Source organism: Carassius carassius, chromosome 21, assembly GCF_963082965.1.
Source record: "Carassius carassius chromosome 21, fCarCar2.1, whole genome shotgun sequence".
Classification (NCBI taxonomy): domain Eukaryota; kingdom Metazoa; phylum Chordata; class Actinopteri; order Cypriniformes; family Cyprinidae; genus Carassius; species Carassius carassius.
This window is the reverse complement of record NC_081775.1, coordinates 27,950,258-27,974,685: the sequence shown is the minus strand read 5'-3', so window position 1 is coordinate 27,974,685 and position 24,428 is coordinate 27,950,258. Positions and strand designations below refer to the sequence as shown.

At 35.4% G+C, this 24,428-nt stretch overlaps 1 pseudogene; it reads left to right on the top strand.

Annotated features, from left to right (window-relative positions):
• Positions 1 to 6,305: 6,305 nt before the first annotated feature.
• Positions 6,306 to 14,626, top strand: LOC132097245 (catechol O-methyltransferase A-like; annotated as a pseudogene).
• The last annotated feature ends 9,802 nt before the right edge of the window (positions 14,627 to 24,428 follow it).

The window sequence follows — 24,428 nt, the reverse complement described above, 5'->3', positions numbered from 1 at the left end:
ATGCGCAGGGGAGAGGCAGTGGGAGTGCAGTGTGCTGTGACGTGTTCCACTGCATGTCATGCTGAGCTGTTACATATTTTTGACATATTATTTATTTAAGAAATTACGTTTAATTGCAGTTGTTTGTAATAGGATCAGATTTATCATTAAAAAGGCTTCTCAATTTAGATATACGTTGATAGCTTTAGGAATAAGTCTATCTATCTATCTATCTATCTATCTATCTATCTATCTATCTATCTATCTATCTATCTATCTATCTATCTATCTATCTATCTATCTATCTATCTATCTATATATATATATATATATATATATATATATATATATATATATATATATATATATATATATATATAGAAAACAAATACTGGTTTGTATTCTATGGAAAGCCTAATTGTGCAAAATTAAGTAATTCAATAAATGTTTAAATATATAAATGAATCTTCATTGCATAATTAAATGAATAAGTGCAGAAATAAATATTATATTAATTCATTCATTTGTTTATTAATTAATTAATTCATTCATTCATCCATTTATTTATTCCATGTTTCATTTTCAGGGTCATGGTTGTTGGTACGTCCCATAACCCTGAAAATGAAATGTGGAGGAAATAAATTAATGAATGAATGAATTGATTATATATCTATATCTATATATCTACATATCTATATATATATATATATATATATATATATATATAGGGTATGAAGGTTTTATTCCAAAATTTTATTATTATTAAAAATATTTTATATACATTTAAAAGTAAGCAATTTTTATTATATTTCTTTAGTTTTCATAGAACAACCTATGGCTATCTATATATATATATATAGATAGCCATAGGTTATTCTATGAAAACTAAACCTAAATAAAACCTTCATACCCTTACATATGAATTAATATTTCAATGTATCTTGCCATGTCTACTTTGAGCACATTAAATCTTATTAGAGTGTTATGTTTTGGATATCTAGCCTGATTCATAATTGCAGTGACAGCATTGATTTATATGATAATTAAACAGGATGGGTTAGGAGAGGGGAAACCTGAAGTGTGTGTGTGTTTGTGTGTGTGTGTTTGATGCAGAGCAGTGGAGCCCCACAGTGAGTCACCGCTCTGGCAAGCATCAGAGCCCCCAGCAGTTACTTTAGTCCTGGAAACCGGGGGTTGCATCAATGTGCCTTGGGTGCAAATGAACATTTCTTTTGTTCCTTTAACAGTTCCTAACATTTTACTGCACAAAGAAAGAAACAAAATGCTGGGAATTATCCAGAGGTTAGTATTTTTTGCATGCATGACTTGACCTTAAAATAAAAAATGAAATAAAATCAATTAAAAAAGCACTACATGTGGGAGCTGAATATTAAAAATGCAATTTTGCATACAATGCAACACAATGAAGCATGTACTGTAAAGATACACATTTTTTTTTTTTAAATTCTTACCTTTTTAAAAACAGCACCAAGCGTGTTGTTTTTCAATGGCCTTTAATTATATGTAACACTAGCTAGCCATTGGCAAGGGAAGTCATGTTTGACCTTGTCTTGATTAAGAGAGCACTTCTGAAAATTCCTCTTTCGGCCACCAGTAGCCACTGTTCAGCCAGGTCAGGTGACTTTCAACATGCCATCCTTATTACTTGATGATGACCACATATGATTGAGCTTTAATTAGAAATAAGAATGTTATTAGGGACTCATTTATACTGGTGAACAATAATGCAGATAAGAGTGGTTTATTGTCTGATGTAATCCTAAAAGGCAAACCCATTGACGCATGCCGTAATGTGCTGCATTCATTAGTACATTCACATTTCAAGTGCTTAACATGTTGAGAGCGACACTATTATGCAGCGTTAGAGGTTCACAGAACAACAGAGTGCCCGGTGCTCACCTCTCTGTATGTGGAAGCACCGACTGGAAGCATCATTATGTTTGTGTGTGTAGATGATTTAGATTGGAAATGACATGTACTAAAGAGAATACATTTGGGATCTGTAACCTTTCTCCTCCTTTCTCCTTATCTTTCTCTCTGTTTTCTCATAAGCCTCATGTAGAGCTCACGCAATGTGTTTGTACGAGTCTTTTGTTTTACCACGAATATAGAAAATGAACATGAATTTCTCATGTGTATATGTGATTTTAATGTGGTTTTTGAACAATGTGTAAAACAATTTGAACAATTATAAAAGATTAAATTAGTTAAGACAACATTGGCTGATTAGATGGGAATGCTGACCTAAAATGCTAAATGTTTGCCCTCTCTCTCTTTCTTCGCCGTTTCCACATCTCAGACCCCAAATACATAAATTTGACCATTTTTAGACATCATTTTAGACATAGACATTGGATATAAGCAAATCTTATAGGTGATCTATTTTGATCTAAAAAAGTGAGTTGTCACTGAAAGGTGAGGAGCTTGCATCTGTGAATGTGGGTTCACAATTGAATGTACAATATCAGTCAATATCAAGAAATTTAGTCTGAATTTGGGAAAAAATGTTGTTGAATTACTATATAATATATATATATATATATATAGAACTCAAATGTTTGCATGAAATTAGGAATTTTTGGCATTGATTTTGAATACATGAGTGATAGCGCCTTTTATTTAGGAATAGTGATGATATGAAGCCATTTATTATCACATAGTTTTTGGGCTTCCTTTTAAATCATAATGATAACAGAAAACAGCCAAATGGCCCTGATCAAAAGTTTACAGTTGTTTGTTTTACCTTTTTACAGACACACAGGGTGACACACACACACACACATTTAAATAGCAATTAAAAGTTAATGTCCCACACCTATGGCTTTTTAAATTGCTATTCATGTCTGTGTAAATGGTCATTGAGTCAGCTCTCAAGTCGTTGCACTGAACAGTCTATAAAAAGCTGAGCCATGGGGAGAAGAAAAAATCTATCAAAAGACCTGCCTTACAAGGTAGTGGAACTTTATGAAGAAGAAAAAGGATATAAAAACTTTTCCAGAGCCTTAAAAATGCCTGTCGTTGCTGTTCAGTCACTTATTAAGAAGTGGAACATTTGTGGATCTAATGATACCAAGCCAATGATCCGAGGTCGTAGATCACTTTCAACACATATCAAGGCAGACCAGCAGAACAGGTTAGAAAGAGCAAACAGAAGAGGGAGGGGGAGAGAGAGAGAGAGAGGCCAGCGAGAAAGACTTTGTCAGAGAAGAGACAGGGGTAGCTGCAGCCTGGAGCAATGGGCGCGCCGAAAGGTAGGGGCGTGCCAAAAGGTTTCTCATTGGTGAAAGGAGTTTTACTGTGGTGGCCAATCAGCAGGAAAATATACATTTACGTAATTTCCTTAGACAAGGTGGTGGCGATAAGACGTGAGATAATTATTTATCATTTATACGTTTATCTTTATATACCACAAATATGTATATAAAGATAAGTTTGTTACAATACGATCATAATTTTTCCTTTGCGTTATACTTACATCCTGTAAGTATAATAATTATTACCACCTCTATTGCAACTGTACTATGAACAATTCACAATCTGAAGACGATTAGACAAAATAAAAATAAAAAACACTCTAATTTAGAGTTTGTTTCCACCTTTCTGCCAGGTGTCCAACTTATGCAGATTATATTCAAGCTGTCAACACACTGGTTGTGAAGAACCCTTTCCAGAGAAATATAGAAAGAAATGACTGTGTAAGTTAAATTGTTTTTAAACCATTGATTTATCTCTATCAACATAATCACACACAATATTGTAGTAACAAGATGTTGTAATCTTTATTTGCTGGAAAATGACAATCAGTCAAGTTTGAGTTTTAAGCACATCTGACACATCCCTAAACCTGAAAAGTAAAGCAGAACGTGCTCCACTGGCAGGTTATTGTAGAATATATAAGCACACTGCCATATGCATCATTTATTTTTGCACTGTTAATCAATTTTACATTTTCACTTAGTGCAGGTTAATGTAAGGAAGATACTGTACTACAGATATTTAAATCCTTTTTGTATGTACTCCACTTCTTCACTGCCTGACCATCATCTTAATTTTTATGCAGTTCAATGTTTTTATTATAATTTTTTTTCTAAAACACCTTGTTCAGTAAGTATTTAGATGTTTTTCATATCTGTCACGGTCTAAGCATGATCTGTTTCTGTTGTTCTGATGAAGGAAGCTTGTGTTGGGGAGGATTCAGTGTCTGTTGAGGCACATGTGAATGTGCTACAAAGTGAGTATCAGAAACACATTCAGACACTTCGACTGTCAAAGACCACACGGCAGGAACATTCTCCTGGAGACGCTGAGAAAGCACTGAAGGAATCTCTGTGGAGGATGTACTCAAAAAACTTCAGGACACCTGCTGGAGTGAGTATATATATAAAAAAAAAACTCATCAACTGTAAAATATCTTGTTTCAAATCTTTTCAGGTAATATTTTATTCTTCTGTACCTTTTTAGCCCATCTGTTAAAAATTTAAAGCATTAGTTTTAGAAAAAAAATTATCAGTCTATACAAGAACATGAAATGCATTGTACAGTATATTGTGAACCTTATACATTAGCTTCTGGTTGTTTCTGCAGTTCTGCAGTGTATGTAGCTACACTGTCTGAGCCAAAGAGAATGGAACAGAATCTGATGAATCTGAAAAGTGTTTTCTTTTTTTTCTCGTTATTATTATTATTATTATTGTTGTTGTTGTTATTCTTTTTATTTATTTATTTTATGAAAGGGGGACCCGGCTACACCTTTCCTACCATACACCTGATGGATACTGACTGTAAAATGTCAATCATAGGAGGAGGGCTCAGTGTGGTGACAGAAGATGGAATAGATGTGTGCCAGTGCACCAGCCTTGATGAAGCCTTCATTACAGCCTTGTGGATGTGTTTTGTGTTCAACATTGCATATCCACCACACCTGAGAAAGACACTGACTTTCCTTCAGAGGCACATTGTCAACATTAGAAGATGGAGACAAGCACTGTCAGTAACTTTACTCTGAATGATTTGTCTCTTGTATTAGATCCTCATGCCTTGACCATTGCCCAAAGTGCACTCGAAGGACATTCACTCTTTTGAAGTTAATCCAACATGTTGGAGTGGTGCATGCACATGAACCAAATAGCTTGCTCTATTCTTTTTCTATTCTATCCATTTTATTTTTATTTATTATATTATTTAAAAGCCCATGCTACGTGTACTGTGTTAAGCTAACTGAGACTTGTTATAGCACTTATATATCTTTGCACTTTTTGTTGTTTTTGATTGCTTCCACTTTGTCCTCATTTCTCAGTTAGCTTAACACAGGGGAAGTCATGGCCTAATGGTTAGAGAGTCGGACTCCCAATCAAAAGGTTGTGAGTTCGAGTCCCGGGCCGGCAGGAATTGTGGGTGGGGAGAGTGCATGTACAGTTCTCTCTCCACCTTCAATACCATGACTTAGGTGCCCTTGAGCAAGGCATTGAACCCCCAACTGCTCCCCGGGCGCCGCAGCATAAATGGCTGCCCACTGCTCCGGGTGTGTGTTCACAGTGTGTGTGTGTTCACTGCTCTGTGTGTGTGCACTTCGGATGGGTTAAATGCAGAGCACAAATTCTGAGTATGGGTCACCATACTTGGCTGAATGTCACGTCACATTTGTAAATCGATTTGAATAAGGTTCTGCTAAATGAATAAATGTAAATATTAGTATAACCTCTGGTATTTGATAATTTAATGGTTTTGTCATATTTATTTTTCTCTATAAGGCAAAACCTAGTTTTCTAGTGTAACACTTTACAATAAAGTTTCATTATTGATGTATTAACTAACATTAACTATGAGCAATACTCATCAATTCACTAATGTCAACAAATACAGCTGACTTTAAATGACTTTAACTTAAGAACAGCAAGTGCGACTAACCGTGTTAAGAGACGTTTGTATTCTCAAAAATAATTGTAATCTGTTTTTGATTATTGATAAACTAAGACCTAAACGTGCGGTGGTGATTACGTCAGTAAGCCGTTTTGAAGGTACTTTCGAAAGTAATTTAGAATAATTGTCTTTACATCATTAACGCTGTTTTTACATTGGATGAATTTCAATTGGTTTTATATGATTATGTGTTTAATTTATCGCTTTCTATTAATCTATAGGCCAATAGCGATTAAGAGTATGGCTCGCCTTTAGGCGGAACAGCCAGTTTTCGCTAAACCTTTTGCCACGCCCCTACCTTTCTTTCCACCAATGAGAACCCTTTTGACACGCCCACATTTTGGCACGCCCATTGCTCCAGGCTGCAGTTACCCCTACTTGAGAAAGGCATAAAGCCACCGGAGTAAAAGAAAAAGCGAAGCTCGTCTCTCTCTCTCTCTCTGTGTGTGTGTGTGTTTGTGAAGACAGCTGCAAAAGGAAGTAAGATTATGGAAATGTTGTTTGGCACAATATTGCAACAGATTGTTTGGCTTATGAAATTCAAGGAAATATGCATATGTGTTATGTATTATGTGAGAATCTTTTCTTGCCGTAACACTTTTGTGTTTATGTAGCTTTCTGCATGATCTCAGCTTTCACAACAACCAATATCGTTCACACTTCAATATTTACTCATAAGTGAAGTGAAGTGAAGTGAAGTGACGTGACATTCAGCCAAGTATGGTGACCCATACTCAGAATTTGTGCTCTGCATTTAACCCATCCGAAATGCACACACACAGAGCAGTGAACACACACACACTGTGAGCACACACCCGGAGCAGTGGGCAGCCATTTATGCTGCGGCGCCCGGGGAGCAGTTGGGGGTTTGATGCCTTGCTCAAGGGCACCTAAGTCGTGGTATTGAAGGTATAAGCAAGATGGTATAAGCAAGATGGTGATGGAAATTCGCACATCCCGAACACAGCATGCGCAAAAGTGTTAATTCTCTGCCTTCGCGGTAACAGCACACTTCAGTTTACTAAAGTCTAGCTGCAATCTATAATTAAGCAAGAGACTTAAATATGAATGTGGCCTAGTAATCGGAACTCAGTCTTGCTTAAAGTCCTGAGGTCTCTGGCAGGCCACACGGTCGATATCAGCATGTGTGGAGGAGCCGAGTCTAGTGGTGGAAATTATGATTCTTTCTAGGGATTCGTTCATTTTCAGTTCGTTCACCAAAATGATTCGTTCAGAATCGTTCACTGATTCGTTCAGTGATCATTTCTTCGTATTACACAAAATATGCCAGCAGGTGGCAAAAAAAGTGTATTATGTGTTATGTCTTTTGTCAACGAACGTATTTACTTGTTACAAAAACTGATCTGGCTTTATTAAAATGTGTGTATAATCGCATTCAATATATAAAGTCTAATTAAGTTGTTCAGATGAACAAAGCACGAGGCTTTCTTGCCTAATTAGCATTTTAATTGTTTGGTCAGACAGTTTGTATATTATATATTCACATTCATAAATCGGGGATTAAACGTGGAGTTGCTAAATATCAAAACAAACGTATGTGCACAGTACCTGTAACATGCTAAATGGCAGACTAACCCGGATTACTCTCATTCATTACGTTCACGAACAAGAAAAGCTATGTACCAGTTTATTTCATTCACAAACGGCAACACATTTGATTAAACTGATGGTAATTGGTCTTACAATAGTGGGCGAAGAAAAAGAACATTTCGCAAAATGCTTTAGCTGTAGCACGATCCCTGTGTAGGTGTATATGCACGTGTTTTATGCATGTATTGATATAGTTTGATTTAAATCCTACACGGCAGTGACGGCACCTCATACGTATTCGTTCACTACATTCAACAAATCACATACTCTGTCACATCTCATACTCGAAGGCTATTGGCTCGAGGTTGAGTAATTCTTTGACAGGATGAAATGGTTGTTACCCGGTTCACTGAGCTGCGCATGCGCTGCTAATAGCGCCGCGCTGCTGTGGAGGGAGGAACTTCACTGAATGAGAAATATGAGTCAGTGGATTGCGTTAACGAGAACAATTCGTTCACCAAAAAGATTCGTTCAAAAAGAACGATTCGTTCACGAACGACACATCACTAGAGCCGACAGAAGTTGTAAAACTGGCTGCTTAAGAGAGACACTTCTGTCTGTCTGGTTCTTTTAGGGGTTTTATTTTCAGCTGCAGGTCTGAACGGTGATACCATCTTTAATTAAAGCATGCTCTGACAGCGCACGGTCTTCTACTGTCACCACTGTGTCTCACTGTGTTACTCAAGCGGATCGTGCCTGGGGTTCTTTATGAGTGGCCCATTGTGTTTGCACAGAAAGCCGGAGCAGAAGTCCTTGTTCAGAGCTTGACTAATAAGAGTGTGTTAAGGAGTCATTTTGGTAGCACAATGTAATAACTCCTGCACGTGGTGCTATATTGCACCTTCTTTTTTAAGAACTTTCTTTTTAAAGGGATAGTTTGTCCTAAAATGAATATTCTGTCAGCATTTATTCACCCTGTATGAATGTTTTTCTTCTGTGGAGCACAAATGAAGATATCTTTAAAAATGTCAATTCCAGATTCCAAAGCTTTTTGTGTTTTGCAGAAGAAATTAATTAAGAGGCAGGACTGGAACAACATGAGGGTGATAAATGATGATAGTGTTTTCATTTTGGGGTGAACTATTCCTGATTGTAAAAATTTTAATTTGTATGGCGTTCTTGAGTTTAAAATTATTATTTATTTTTTTTTAGATTAAAAAATTCTTAGCATTAAATTATACACTACCATTCAAAAGTCAGTAAGCTTTAAAAAATATTTTAATCCAGCAAGGATGCTTTAAATTGATCCAGTGTGACAGTAAAGACATTTATGATGTTACAAAATAAATATATTGATAATAAGAGATGTTTCTTGAGCAGCAAACCAGCATATTAGAATGATTTCTAAAGCCCCGTGTGACTCTGAAGACGTCCAGTATACATGATGCTGAAAAATCAGCTTTACATCACAGGAATAAATTACATTTTAAAATATATTCAATTAGCAAACCATTATGTTAAATTATAATAATATTGAACTTTTTTACTATATATACTATATATGTCTTGGTGAGCATGAAACACTTCAAAAACATAAAAAAAATCTTACCGACCCAAATCTTCTCAACAGTATAGGTGTGAAAAAATGATAGTTTTACATTTGTAGTAGTCATCACTTGAACCACCGATGACTATATCTTCAAGAAAAGGTTAAGTTGACAAACTCGAGTAGGTAAAGTGTGAAAAACGATCAGGGTAAGGTTTAACCATAAATATTAAGCCATATAAAGTGGGCTGTTAACATGCACATAAAAAAAAACTTCTGAATCTTCATTTTGCAAGCTGTTATTATAAGGCATACTCTGTTGATGTGAGTGGTAAATCAGCTGCGGGGATGAAGCTGTGCTAATTCATTTCCTTCCCCAGGCATGAGCCAAATCTTGCATAGCACAGAAAAAGGAGCTTTCACTGTTTTCTGGACTGAAACAGGAGAGGGGGATGGAGAATTTGGCATTCCACACCACTGAAAGTCAAAGTTTTTTTTTTAACCCCGTTCTCTCATTCGTCTATTATCTGTGTGTATCTTGTATTGTCTTTTTTCATTAAATTTTTTTTATGTGGCCAATCTTAATATTAGAGATTTTAACATCTTAAATGTCCTTGCAAATATGGCTAGTCATTGTGTTATATCATGTACATATCATGCGGCTGATCTGAGCTGTGTGGTGTGGCCATATATGATCAAAGTATATATTATGTTTTCTGTCCAAAATCAATATAAATTTATATATATACAAATTATATGAAATTTAATAAAAAAAATTGTTTTGTGACAATTAACAATTGACAATTAAGTATTTTTTTATTACAGTCATGTGAAAAAATCTCATTCTAACCATTATGCAAAAATATATAAATATAAATATTTAGATTGTAAAATATTTATATATCATGGTAGTATTTGTTGTACTGCCTTTAAAAAAATCATTGTGTTCAGACAGGTTGATTCTAGATTAATGAGAATGCAAATATAAAGCTGTATCAGTGTTATTTTGGTATCATTCATAAATGACTATAGTTTTATTAAAAGTTTGGGTATCACTTTACAATAAAGTTCCTTTAGTTAATGTTAGTTAATGTATTAACTAACAGGAACAAACCAAGAACCAAACATTTAGTACAGTATATATTAATCTTTGTTAATGTTAATGAAAATATAGTCGTTTATTTTAAATTCACGTTAATTGACAGTGCATTAACTAATATTAACAAGCACAAATTTTGATTTGAATAATGCATTAGTAAATGTTGAAATCAATACTGAAATTAACATTAACTTAGATTAAAAAATGCTGTAGAACTATTGTTCATTCTCAGTTCATGTTAACTCAAGTAGTTAACTAATGAACCTTATTGTAAAGTGTTACCACAGTTTGAACCTGTTTTTATTTTATATATATTACATTTTAGTTGTTAGTTGTATTCATTTTAGTAGGTGTGTTTTTGTTCTGTAAGGCTGTAGTTTTTATTTTATTTTAGTTGTTATTTAATACATCAAGTTAAGCTAAATTAAAAAGAGAAATGTTGCTTTGGCAACTAGCTTAAATAAAAGTCTTTTTATATTAATTTAATTAAATTTTTAAGTTATCTTAAGTAACTTTTTGGTACTATTTTACTATAATAACCTTGATCCAATTTAGAAAATGTAACTGAAAATAAGCAAACACATGTATACAAACATAAAAATATGCTTAATTGTCATAAAAAAATACTGATAGATAAATTTAAAAAAACAATTATACTGCATTTATTCTTTCAGCAATAAACTGTTTCTTACTTTGGATTTTGAAATATAAAATATAAAAAACAGAAACCTGTTTTAACAGGCTTTGTGTGATTTACCCTTTGACCTTGATTTATACTGATGCCTTATCTGTTTTTGTGTAATACTTTCTGAATCTGCTTTGTTGTCTCACCCTCTGTGAATTGTGAAGCTGGTAATGTCTTTTTTTTTTTTTGGCTGACCTTAATCATTTATTCTCTTTGTGAATGTCTCTCTCTGTTTCTCACAGGATGCTGTGGAGTTTGTTGGCAGTGACGGTGGTTACAGCAGCTGTCCTGTACGTCCTCTATCGCTGGCTCAATCCTGCAGCTGTGCAGAGCAGCGGGAAAATGACAAGATCAACGCAACCTCAGGTGACCCTCACTGTCATTCATACATACATCACTCACATATACAGAGACGAGCTGTTGATGAGAGTCACTGACGACAAAAATACCATGCTCCTACTATGGTGTTTCACACATGGTGCCATAGAATGCTACTGTAGGTTACCATGAAAATACAGTTTTTTTGGTGAATCTGACAAAGTCTGTAAAGAACATGTCATTATATTAAATGTATCTGATTCTGTGTAGATATTTATGCACGTTAATTGCACAGTTAATTGCACACATGTATATGTTGAAGTATAATGTAGATGAGTTTTAGATCTTTTATATTGTTCTTATGTATATTTGTTTTTGTTGTTTTTATGTGTTATCATTGTTTGAGGAGTATAAAGTGTGTGTGTGCAGAGTTTTATAAAAACAACAACAACAAAAACACTAATCATCATAATGGAAAACATAAATCTTTATGATTATTTAATTTTGTAAAAAATAGATAAATAATAAAATTGTCTTCAAAAATAAATTATTTGAAGAACCTTGGAGTAATATCAATACCATACTACATGCAAACAGTAATCATCCACTATCATTTTATATATTCAAATACCACAGTATTACCTCCTAGCATCTGTACCATGGGACAGGCCAAGTCCATTTTTTAAGGGACTGCTGATTAAACAGGAATTTTCAATAGCAGAAACCCTATAGAATGGCTTTGGAAAGCAAGAGTAATTAATGGCCTCCTGTTATGTGTCTTTTTTTTCAACCATTGTTCTCTGGCTTTGCTTTGCTCAAGAACACTGTTGATGGCTGATTTCTGTGAATGCAGCGCATGCTGAAAGCCGTTCAGAAGAATGCCACAAAAGGAGACCCTGAAAGCATCATCTCAGCCATAGACTATTACTGCTGGCACAAAGAATGGGCCATGAATGTGGGCGATGAAAAAGGTACCAACCTGTTTTCTATTCCCTTGCCTCCTTCTCTGATCCCTTACTAATTTTCTCACCATTAGCTTGATATTGTTTTTGTTTGTATCATGCTCTTTTCTGCTCTTGAGTAAATGGCTTTAGGGCTGCTCACAGCCGGCTCTTCTGAATGAGAAGTGAAGGCAGTCTCTTGTCTACTGGGTCAGTACACTCTCTACATGGCTGCACACTAGTTGCATTTATGCATGTGCACAATGTGCAGCCAATGCATCCTACACAACCAACAACACCAATTAGGTGCACTGATGCATTATGGGACTAAGGATGGCTTACTACATAAAGTACTATATTTTATTTTAGTTTTAGTTATTTTAGTATGTCAAGTTATACTAAATGAAAAAGAGAAACGTTGCTTTGACAATCAGTGTAAATAAAATATGTTTTAAGTTTTTTACATTTTATTTCAGTTTACATTTGTTTTATCTCAATAACACTATAACACTGGATAAGAGAAATATCTGGCACTGGGTTAAGAAAAATAAACTTAATATTTAGAATATTTATCTTATTCCACACTAAAAAAAACAATTTTTGTTCAGAAATTGAAACCACAAAGAAATGGCAAGAGACACATTAAACGTTATATGTTGAAGTAAAAAGTCTGAAACAGAAGGCCTATTTTTCTTGTAGGGTGATATATCTAACGAGCCCTATTTTCTTGTAAAACATACTTTTTTTTTTACAGTTATAATTTTTTTTGTAGTGCATTGGCATTTTTTTTTTGTTTTAAAAAACAAGACTTGATATCTTGTCATTTTGTATATGATGAGTAATTTTGCTTCTCAAGTAAATATATCTTGATTTAAGATTGTTTAGACATTTGCAATGGAAATATTGTTTTCCAATATTTTTAGTGCCACTATACGAAACCAAACAGTGAACGTCAGTATGATATTGTTGCTGTTAGCAGCTCAATTTCATGTGTGACAACAAACATTGATGAATAAACGATGGTGCGGAGCTGTTAATGGGGCACAAAGGCTCTGATGATATTTCAGTGATGTCATTAGCCACCTTATTGATTAGTTTCCTCAGTTATCCTCTAGCTAAGCTCTGTGTGTCTCTCTGAAGGGCTCATACTGGATTCGGTGTTGACGGAGGTAAACCCCAGCATAGCTCTGGAGCTCGGCACATACTGCGGCAATTCCGCAGTTCGGATCGCTCGACTTCTGTCTCCTGGCTCCAAACTCATTACAGTCGAATTCAACCCAGCCTTTGCAGCAGTTGCTCGTCAGATCATTGCCTACGCAGGCCTTCAGGACAAGGTGAGAAAAACAACTGGTGTGCAAGGACTTTGCTTTGAAACCTTTTTTCACTCAGAAACTGCACTGAATTAAATGCAAATAAAAAAATGCTGAAAAAAAGCTCTAATCATCAAAATTAAAATTTACTTTACATGTATTATACTTTTTCCCAATATTAGATTTTTGTAGATGCACCTATTATGAGATTAAACAAAGATAAACACACACACACACACACACACACACATATTAAACAAAGATAAACACACACACACACACACACACACACACACACACACACACACATATATATATACACACACACACACACATATATATATATATATATATATATATATATATATATGTGTGTGTGTGTGTGTGTTTATCTTTGTTTAATCTCAATAACACTATAACACTGATAAGAAAAATATCTGGCAGTGGGTTAAGAAAAATAAACTCATTTCAAAAGGAAAACAATATTTTTCTTAATCCACACTAAAAAAAAAAAAAAAAAAACTAAAAAAAAAAAACTGCCACAGAAATTGAAACCACAAAGAAATGGCAAGAGACACATTAAAATGTGATATTTTGGAGTACAAAGTAGTACTGAAATAGTATTTTTCTTGTAAAACATACTTTTTTACATATATACATATATATAAAATAAAAAAACAACTCCAAATAACCTTTAGATAACTTTAAAAAAACCTGCTCCTCACTCCATTTAAATTCACACCGGTCCGCTCACATACTCTGTTTGGTACTAAATATCTATTTATTTATTTCTTTGTTCTCTTTTTTAAAGGTTACACTAGTGGAGGGACACTCTGGTGATTTGGAATAAAATCCTTTGATTTTGTGTTTCTGGACCACTGGGAAGATCGTTACGTGCTAGATACTAAACTTCTCGAGGTGAGAAGCCCAAATTGCACTATTGTTTATGTTAACCCCTCATGAAGTTATTCTAACATACTTAAAATTACAAACATATTTATTTTATGACGTTGTAGGACTGTGGTTTACTCAGGAAAGGCACTGTCCTGTTGGCTGACAACGTCATTTATCCCGGAGCTCCGGAGTATCTGAAATATGTGAGGAACAGCCCACGCTATGAAAGCCGATACTACAAATCCAACCTGGAGTACACCAAAGTCGAAGATGGCCTGGAGAAATCTGTCTTCTTAGGATGAGAAAGGCCAAGCAGCTGTACATGAAAACATGGTTGCACAAGGGGAAAGAGAACAAGCCACTTGTGAATCCATATTGTTTGATAAAGCTATGAAATTAAGTCTCTTAAAAAATCTTGTTTTCCTAAGTAAAGAATGTCACAGAGGTACTTCAATGTTTTTCATTATTTTTCCTCATTTTTCTCTTGTTTTTCCCAGTACAAATATCTAAACACTTTACTTTAACTTGAGAAGCAAAATGACAAGATATTTAGTCCTGTTTTCTAAAAAAAAAAAAAAAAAAGTATAAAATTGGCAATGGGCTAATATATATTTTTTCTTTTTTTTTTACACATTTTTCAGAAAACAAGACCTTAGACATTTTTATTCTCAAGCAAACATATCATTTTTGAAATATTTACATATTTTTGCTGGAAACAGGACAAAAATACTAAGCAATGTTTATTGATATTGTATCAATAAAATAGAAGTTGAAAAATGCTGCATAATTTTTTTTTATTTGTAATTAAGCAAATCAGTATATTTTTGGTAAAATATAATATATTCACCTCTTTCATTATCAGTAATTTATGCCCTACATGTTTTATTTTATAAATAGTTTTGTTGTTGTTGTTGTTTATGTTTTTAACCACAAAGGTTACAGAAGTCCACTTTCATGCAGAAATCAAACAACATATGATTCAAAACATATGCCGAATGGATGCATTTTAAAGAAAAAAAAAATTATTTGATGACTATGTTTGACGTCAATTTGATGTCTATTAGACATCAATTGCCCGCTGGGTTGATATCAATGTGATGTCAATATGACATCAACTGAACGCCTATAACACGACGTTGATTTAACGTCAACTCAATGTCAAACATGTTGGCCCATATACTTACATAATCAATTTCTGTATGGGATGAACCTAATATTTTCACCAATTAACCACTTCAAGGACTTGATGTATAATCTGATTTAGAAATTATGTTTTGCAGCATCTTGATCAAGTCTTGTCTAATATTTGACGTCAAATTGACATCAAGGTGCCCGCTGGGACTAAAGACTTCAGTAATGGCTGCTGAAAATTCAGTTTTGCATCGCAGTAATAAATTACATTTTAAAATATATTCAAATTATTGATCAAATAAACATAGCCTCAGTAAGAATAAACTCAAACTGACTCAAATGATTGGCGAACCCGCTACGAACCATAGACAGTAGAAAAAATGGACACAGCGACCCCATTGGATTCAATGGAGAAAAATGAAGTCGATTAGAAGCACGCACTTCCTGGGGGTCGGGTTTACTGCGCAGATTAAAACTGAGCTTGATGACGTAGATGTCACGTGAGCAACCTGTAAGTCTTCTAATAGCTGTGCCAAGAGAAATCTGAATCACCCACCGAATCTTGCAGAGAAGGCGAGCGTGAACAGGAGCACATTTTGGTAAGTATTCTGAATAATTATCTCCCTTGCCTTTATGCCTCCACGTCCTCCCGATAGCCTCATGGACAGTAAAAGATTGCCTGCGAGCTTCTCCTCCTGTCCATACGGTAATTTCTCTACTGTGCGACAGAGAGTCGCTGGTTATGACGCAATCGTTAGCCTATTTTTTACAAAAACTGCTTCTACAGGACCATACCGTAAGATACAAGGTAATGGAGCCTTTTATACATTTTTGTGTTTCTTTAGAAATAATTAATGGACAAATGGAGTCTTTAAATGCCTCAGATGTAAAGTTATTCGCTGTCAAAGTGACGCCAAAATGAATGGGAGTCAATGGAATGCTAACAGGAGATGGGGGTCCGCTAGCCAATGGCGGCGCCTAAGGGTGCTTCAAAAAAATATGAAACCCTGCCCCCCTGCTACGAACTCCCGAACTGATTCAAATTATTCGCAATCCCGCTCCGAACTCCCGAACTGACTCAAATGATTCGCGAACCCGCTCCGAACTCCCAAACTGATTCAAATGATTCACTATCCTGCTCCGAACTCCCGATCTGACCCAAATGATTTGCGAACCCGCTCCGAACTCTCGAACTGATTCAAATGATTCGCGAACCCGCTCCGAACTCCCGAACTGATTCAAATGATTTGCGATCCCCAAACTGACTCAAATGATTCGCAAACCCGCTCCGAACTCCCGAACTAACTCAAATGATTCGCGAACCCGCTCCGAACTCCCGAACTGATTCAAATGATTTGCGATCCCCAAACTGACTCAATTGATTCGCAAACCCGCTCCGAACTCCCGAACTAACTCAAATGATTCGCGAACCCGCTCCGATCTCCCGAACGGACTCAAAGGACTCGTGAACCCGCTACGAACTCCCGAACTGACTCAAATGATTCGCGAACCCGCTACGAACTCCCGAACTGACTCAAATAATTCGCGAACTCGCTACGAACTCCCGAACTGATTCAAATGATTCGCGATCACGCTCCGAACTCCCGAACTGACTCTAAAGATTCGCGAACCCCAAACTGACTCAAATGATTCGCGAACCCCAAACTGATTCAAATGATTCGCGAACCCGCTCAAATGATTCGCGATCCCCAAACTGACTCAAATGATTTGCGAACCCGCTCCGAACTCACGAACTGACTCAAATGATTCGCGAAACCACTCCGAACTCCCGAACTGACTCAAATGATTCGCGAACCCGCTCCGAACTTTCGAACTGACTCAAATGATCCGCGTAGCTCCGAACTCGGATCACATCAGATTGTGGTTAATCTTGCAGATCATGACTTATATCTACTCTTCCTCTCCCTGTAGTTTGGTAATATAAAGATTCCTCATTTGAACTCCCACCCCTTCTGTGGGTTTTATTATTCTAGGTCTGAATTTGGGCTCCTGGGGTCTCAAAAAAAGAAACATTTTCAATCTCCAATTGGTGAACGTTATGACAGAGACTTAAGCTGTAAAATTCTGTTTGATTTAATGGTTTAATTGAATACTTTCAGGAATACACTCATATATAGATGACCCCAGAGCTAATGGACATTGACTAAAAGCCACAAAACAATGATTCTGACGGACTGTTATTGTAATTAGTGTGGTGTTAGACAGTATACTTAATATAATATTGTAAAGTACTGTAGGAAGATCCTCCCAATCTCACTCAGCATAGTCCGCATGTGTTTTGGTCGCATTCTTGGAGGAATGTGTCCCAAATACACGATACCTGGAATACATTTCACAGTTCATCTCTTGATCAGCATCTTCTACAACATCTGCATTCTCCTTCTCATCTTCCTCTTGTTTAGAGTCATTTAACTCTTCTTCATTGACTATGGGTTGAGTTTCTTGGTCTGCTGGTAGGTTTATTCTTCTCCGGGAGAGCCATGATTAGATGTGACAGCTATTCAACATCTCTATCTGAATTTAATATATTTCAAATATTATATATATATATATATATATATATATATATATATAAAACAGGAAGGGACAATTATTTAAAGGCACAATATGTACGTTTTCGCCACTGGAGATCGCATTTTCAAAACAATAACAAAGGCGAAGGTTGATGACGCTATGAAGGAGGATGTTCATGAATAAGGTAATACATTATTATTATTTTTTATTAATTGTACCTTCCACAGTTAATGCGAGGAAAGAACATTAAGATTGTGAAAGAAATTTAAGTCTAGAGCAAGTTTTAGCATTCTCATAAAAACTCCCTTTATAAACTCCCCATCATATGTACATGTGCACTTTGTTGCTTATGATCAGAGAATTCGCGTGAGAGCTGAATTCAGTCAGCCAGTGCATGCATCTGATTGGCCATTGCATTCATAAGCTTTCAAAGGGTGCCTGTTATTGTAGCCTTCAAACTAAACAGCAGAGGGCGACAAAACACAAGGAAATATTTGAGGCCAGGTAATCTGAACTTGTTATAATCTGCTATTTGTTAAATCATAGCTCACAATTCGTTAACTCATAGCTTTTAAGAATAAACTGCAAGATATTATGCTGTTTAGACATGATGCATTTTAATGTATTGCAACACAACTGTTGCATCACATACAATTTGATACAATTAGATCAAACTTTCAAGACAATCTTGATGTTGGCTTTGAGAAGAAAGACCGCAAACTTTGAAGTTTCTGCTCTTAAAACTTGATGTTTGAATGCTTTGAAGGAGTCCATGCAAAACTGTAACTGTGGGTTTGGATCAACTGAAACAATATCTATGAAATATAATGCATTTAATGGTATTATTACTGTTGGAACATGTAATTGTTTCCCATACTAAAAAAGAAATTCATTTATGAGTCTCAGTTTGTAAAGAAAAATGTACAATGGTCTTTTCTATTAATTTGTTTTCAGCCACTGCACACTTCAAACCAATCATCAAAAAGTAATTATTGCATCACTGGTATTAATAAAGACCTGTTAAATAATGGCATGATGAATGCTTTGCAGAATGCATGGCCATGTGCCCGTCACATGTGGGTTCCTGCATTATTGAAGAGGATGACTTGGGTTTACAGAGAGCTCTGCAGCAGTTCTGACTCTGGGACTTCTGTCATTTCAAATTTAACCCCAAACAACAGGGCAACAGGCTCAAGGAATTCATCTGAAATGGCATAACCACTAAGGGGAGGAAGATGCCATCGCCTCCTTAAATTAGACACTTCCTGTGCCCACGAAGAGAGCAGTTTTTCTTTAAGCCCATGTACTACAGGAGAGCGGGGCTAGTAGTCACTCATGCAAGATTCCACATGAGCTTTGACAACTATAGAGAAAATCTTAAATTGTGTGTGAGTGAACTATCTGCTCCAAACTATATCATAATTTTCATTAATTCATTGCTGGTAAATTTTTTTTTTTGGCAAAATGGGATGTTTAATGGAAGGTTCACTGTGACAACTTACCCCATAAAGTGTGACAACATGCCCCATTATTGTGTTCAGTGAACTGCAGTTCCTCCTGGACAATATCAGTGAAAATTCTATATAAAAAATATATATATATTAAAAGTTTTTTTTTCATTATATATAAAAAAATATATAAAACATTTTTTATGTCTTTGTTTTAATAGAAGTAATAAAACAATGTTTTTAGTAACACTGTAAATGTCTTTACAAGTTTATGGTAAACATTTTAAAACAGAAAACAGTCATTTTTAAATTGTAATAATATTTCATAAAGTTTGATCAAATAAATGCAGCCTGGGTGAGCACGAGAGACTTATTTTATATAGACTTATAAATTCCTTTCAATTCCTTCATTTCTAGACTTTTTTTATTGCTTTGATCATAAAAAACACCAGCAGAATGTTTTGATGAATATTATGTTCCAAAGTAAAATCCAAAGTAATATTCAATGGGGATAAAAAAATAATGTACACAAAGGCAAACTAAAATTGACATATCTGGGTAGAGTTTGCAGCCGCATTATCTTATCAAGCCATTGCACATGGAAAAATGATCACTAACATGACAATCTGTAGAAAGTAGATTAACATAGAGGCAATGTGATACGCATGAATAACCTAATTTGACATATTTAAAACAAATTAGATTTTAAATAATGCTTCATCTTCATGGTCCATTTGGGTCCTGGCCAGCTGAAATGCACAGAATTGCTTGACAGATGTGAAATCCTTTGAGGGCCACATTTGCGAGTGTTTGTTTTATGAAGAAGGGTGACTGACAACTAAAGACATGTTTCTGACAGTACACTGTCCACCAAATTTACACGCACACCAAACGGCGCATGGTTCACGATGGTGTGGATAGATTGCGACAGGCAACAAAAGCAGCCGAGCAATGCAGCCAAACAAAGAAAATTCCAGCCGATGTTATTTGCAGCTCGAACCCTCCAGTGCATTTGTTTGATGCATCATATATAAGCAAGAAAAGACCCTGTGTCTGTTGCATAACCAGGAATCATGCAAAATATAACAAAAGCTGTAGTCCAATTTGTAAAAACCATTTCAGTTTGTAAATGATCCTCTTCTAATAGGTCTATGTTCTGATCTGTCTTCTGTACCATGTCTTGTTAATGTACCAAAACCCCAAAGAAACCAAAGCAGACCACATCATTTAATGGAAAGACTGGGAGAGTTTAATGAAATGGGATTGCGCGCTACGACTTTGTTATCGCAAACTTCAAACAGCATCCATAACTACAGCCAGAGCCAGAGAGAATAAAACACAGAGCCATCTGTCTGGGCCCCTGTGGCAACACTAGTTAGAGTCACACACAAACACACACACAAAGTAATCAAAGCACCCAGTGCATTTCACATACCTCAAGGTGCATTGACCTTCTAAACATGCACTTAATCGCACATGCAAAGGTGAAGTCGCAAAGCAACACAAACACAAATGTGGACACTAACAACATCACCAAACAAACTCCCCAGTACCTGAGGGGCTTCGTACGTTAATGATTTATTTACACATTTTAAATATTGATCAGGTGGGGGGAGAGTAAATGTGCAATTGAACGGCAGGAGGTTCTGTTCACTCTGAGATAAATGCGAAATGTGCCACGACATGAGGTTTTATCTCAGTGTGAGTCGAACTCGCACGCTTTAAAAGTCTGCTGATCGCAGGCCAAACACGCTCTGCATTTTGAATGGCCACAAATAATGTACATGAGTTGTTGCTTAATTTCATGTAATTGCAATTGGTAAGAAAACCAACAAATGCCGCATGATCACATGCAGTGGTCAGTGGTTAGTAGCCTGCAGGCTGCAGCTGGTCATGCTTGTGGCATTCATCTATTTCACAGCAATGGTCTGTGCTTCATTTATTTATTTTTTACATTGAATGGTGGGTCGATGACAAGCCCACAGCTAGGCAAAATAGTAGGCTACATGCAAAAAAAATGAAATCCCACTAGCAATGTAATTATGTGTTGTTAGTATAGCAAAGTAAAAGGAATGATGCGTCCCAAACACTTTCCTTAAATCTTTCCCAGGACATGAATAGCCTGCTAGTTGCACTAATTATTGATAATGAATTTTAGGCATTATTATTGTTATGTGACAGGATTTTTACTGAAGTCAAAATTTAACAACGCTACAAAAACAAAGATCATTATGGAAACCAAGATTAACACTTGTGTGGTGAATTGTGGGATTAATAGCACCAAACACTCAACCATATTCAAATGAGGAGTAAAAAACCTAGAGCAGTAGCAAATCGCTGTGTTGGGTAGAGACGTGTGTTCTGAGCATTTGAAAATATGCAGTTTGTGTTGTAGTTTCTACTGAATTTAGTGAGAAAATCATATTTTCTACACATTTGATGCATTGCAGTTGTTATGTGTTTGTTAAATATTGCAGTTTGGATGCTTTAATTGTGAATAGACTGTTTGTGTTTACAAAAGTCTTTAAACTGACACTGAATCTGTACTTTGGGAACTCAGCAACAAAGCCAATGTAATCATCACACTTACATGTGATTACAGCTGGAAAGGTAGCCAACTGTAATCTTGTAACTGTAAATGTGATGATTACATTGAAATAAACATAGACCAGAGGCATTGTAGAGGCATCACAGTCATGGTGAACAGTGTACACATATATAAGACAGTCTGGAGAATCTAGATGTCTCTGGACAATAAAAAGTGGATATCTTTAAACTGGTGGGTGTTTTTAAGTCATACAATGAAAATGATTCCCCTTACCTGACCCCACTCTAAACACATCTATCACTATGACGTGAGCAAATGCAGGTAACACAGATGCAAACATCTCTATAAAAGCCATATTTAGGCTATAATATCACAAGAGTTGTGCTTGTTGGCTTCATAGCTTTTAGTAGTCTAACAACAAGGGAAATATGCAAATAAAAAAGGGGTAGGCAACCAGCAGCCATATTTTTCCATTTCAAGCAATGGTTATTGATGAAAATAAAAAATGTGAACTGATCTGGATCGTGTTCGGCTATGGTTTGGTGCTTTAATCACCACTGAATAATTCAGATTCTTTTGGCTGGCCTGTGTTCAGAGAGCTGAGGGTGAAGGTTTTGAGTCCTACAATGATCCCAGTGATTCGCTAGCCATTTTCTGGAAGAGCAACTTTTCAGAGTGATGTATTTTAAAATATATTTAATGTGCTTATTTATTAGGCCTGATGTACAGGAGCTCTAAAAACCCGTCACACTTTTGCCTGAAATGCATGGCATCTGCAAATAAATGCTGCTTGAGCTTTTCTTAAAAGGACTAACGCTATTTTCTTTTGTGTTATCTTGTATTAACTTTGTGATTTTTTTTTTTTTAGTGGATGTATGAAGTCAGATCTCTTCAGCTTCAAAACAAAGAAACCACAGGTGTCATTCATCACAAATACTTTTATTTTAAACCTTGTATCAATTGTTTTATTATTTAAAACACTTTTTATTATTTGGAGAAATGCTTTGCTTGAAAAGTTGTATCTGCAATATTTCAGGAACGGATTTTTAATCACAGTAAACCGTGAATGGCTGCTTGCGTGTTAAGCGGGAGGTTCCAGGTCGTGGAACATCCCCCTCGAGTTTATGCAACTTTAATATCTTCAGACCCTGAACAGTTTTCTGATTGCACTAAAAATACAACAGTGGAATTACTTATGCATGAACTCCCAGAAGAATGCTGATCTCTTCTTTAATTCTAAAAAAGCATGCATGATTTGAGCATTTTTGCTATTTTGTTCACATTAAGTGTTCTTTTCATCATTAAGTTGTCTTTGGTCATATTGTTTTGGTTTACCATTTTATACTCAATTTGTATATATTTTAAAATATATATTTTTATTTAATTTCCCATCTGTTTTCTCTATATGTTATATTATAATCAAAGTCAATCACAATGCCCATTCTCAAATTTATATTTAGTGGGAAAGTATGCAGCAAGATTGTCATTTAGCAGATGTTTTTTTCTAAATGGATTTACAGTGAATTTCTTTCAGTTGAAAGCCTCCCTAAAACAGCCTGAAGATAAAAACTCATGTTTTCTTAACGAGCTAAATGAAGGCATGCCATTGACCCAATACCATAACAGAAAACCCTTTGCATTTTTAAAGTTTTAAAAAAGTACTATTTAATTATTAATCATTCTTCCAAATAAAGCCGTTTCCAAATGTCCCCAAATGAATTTAGCTACTAATTTGTCCCCAAACCAAAGTATGTATATCAAAAGAAATCTCAAAATTAGCTTCAATATATTTAACTGACAAACTTTCTATAGACAACAAGCATCAAGTTACATATTGTATATATGGGACCCTTGACCACAAAACCAGTCTCACGTCACTGGGGTATAGTATTTGTAGCAACAGCCAAAAATACATTGTATGGGGCAAAATTATCGATTTTCTTTTATGCCAAAAATCATTAGAATATTAAGTAAAGATCAAGTATTTTGTAAATGTCCTACCGTAAATATATCAAAACTTAACTTGATTAGTAATATGCATTGCTAAGAACTTCATTTGGACAACTTTAAAGGTGATTTTCTCATTTAGATTATTTCTTATTTAGATTATTTTTGTTGCACCCTCAGATTCTAGATATTGAAATAGTTGTATCTCTGCCAAATATTGTCCTATCCTAACAAACCATACATCAAATGAATGAAAGCTTATTTGAATGATGATGATGTATACATCTCAATTTCAAGAAATCGACCCGTGTGACTGGTTTTGTGGTCCAGGGTCACATGTTTTCAAAATTCAGTTATGTGGTCTAGCCTGGCTTCTGATTTGTATCTGTTTATGCAGATGTTCTAACCATTACTTCTGATCAACATTTAGACCTGATATTTTCTTTCGGATGACAAAGGATGATGCTGCGCTGTTGTTTTAAAGTGATCAATTCAGTGTTTAGACACAAAAAACAGATGCTTTTTATCAGATCTGTGGAAGCTGGAGCCACTAGGT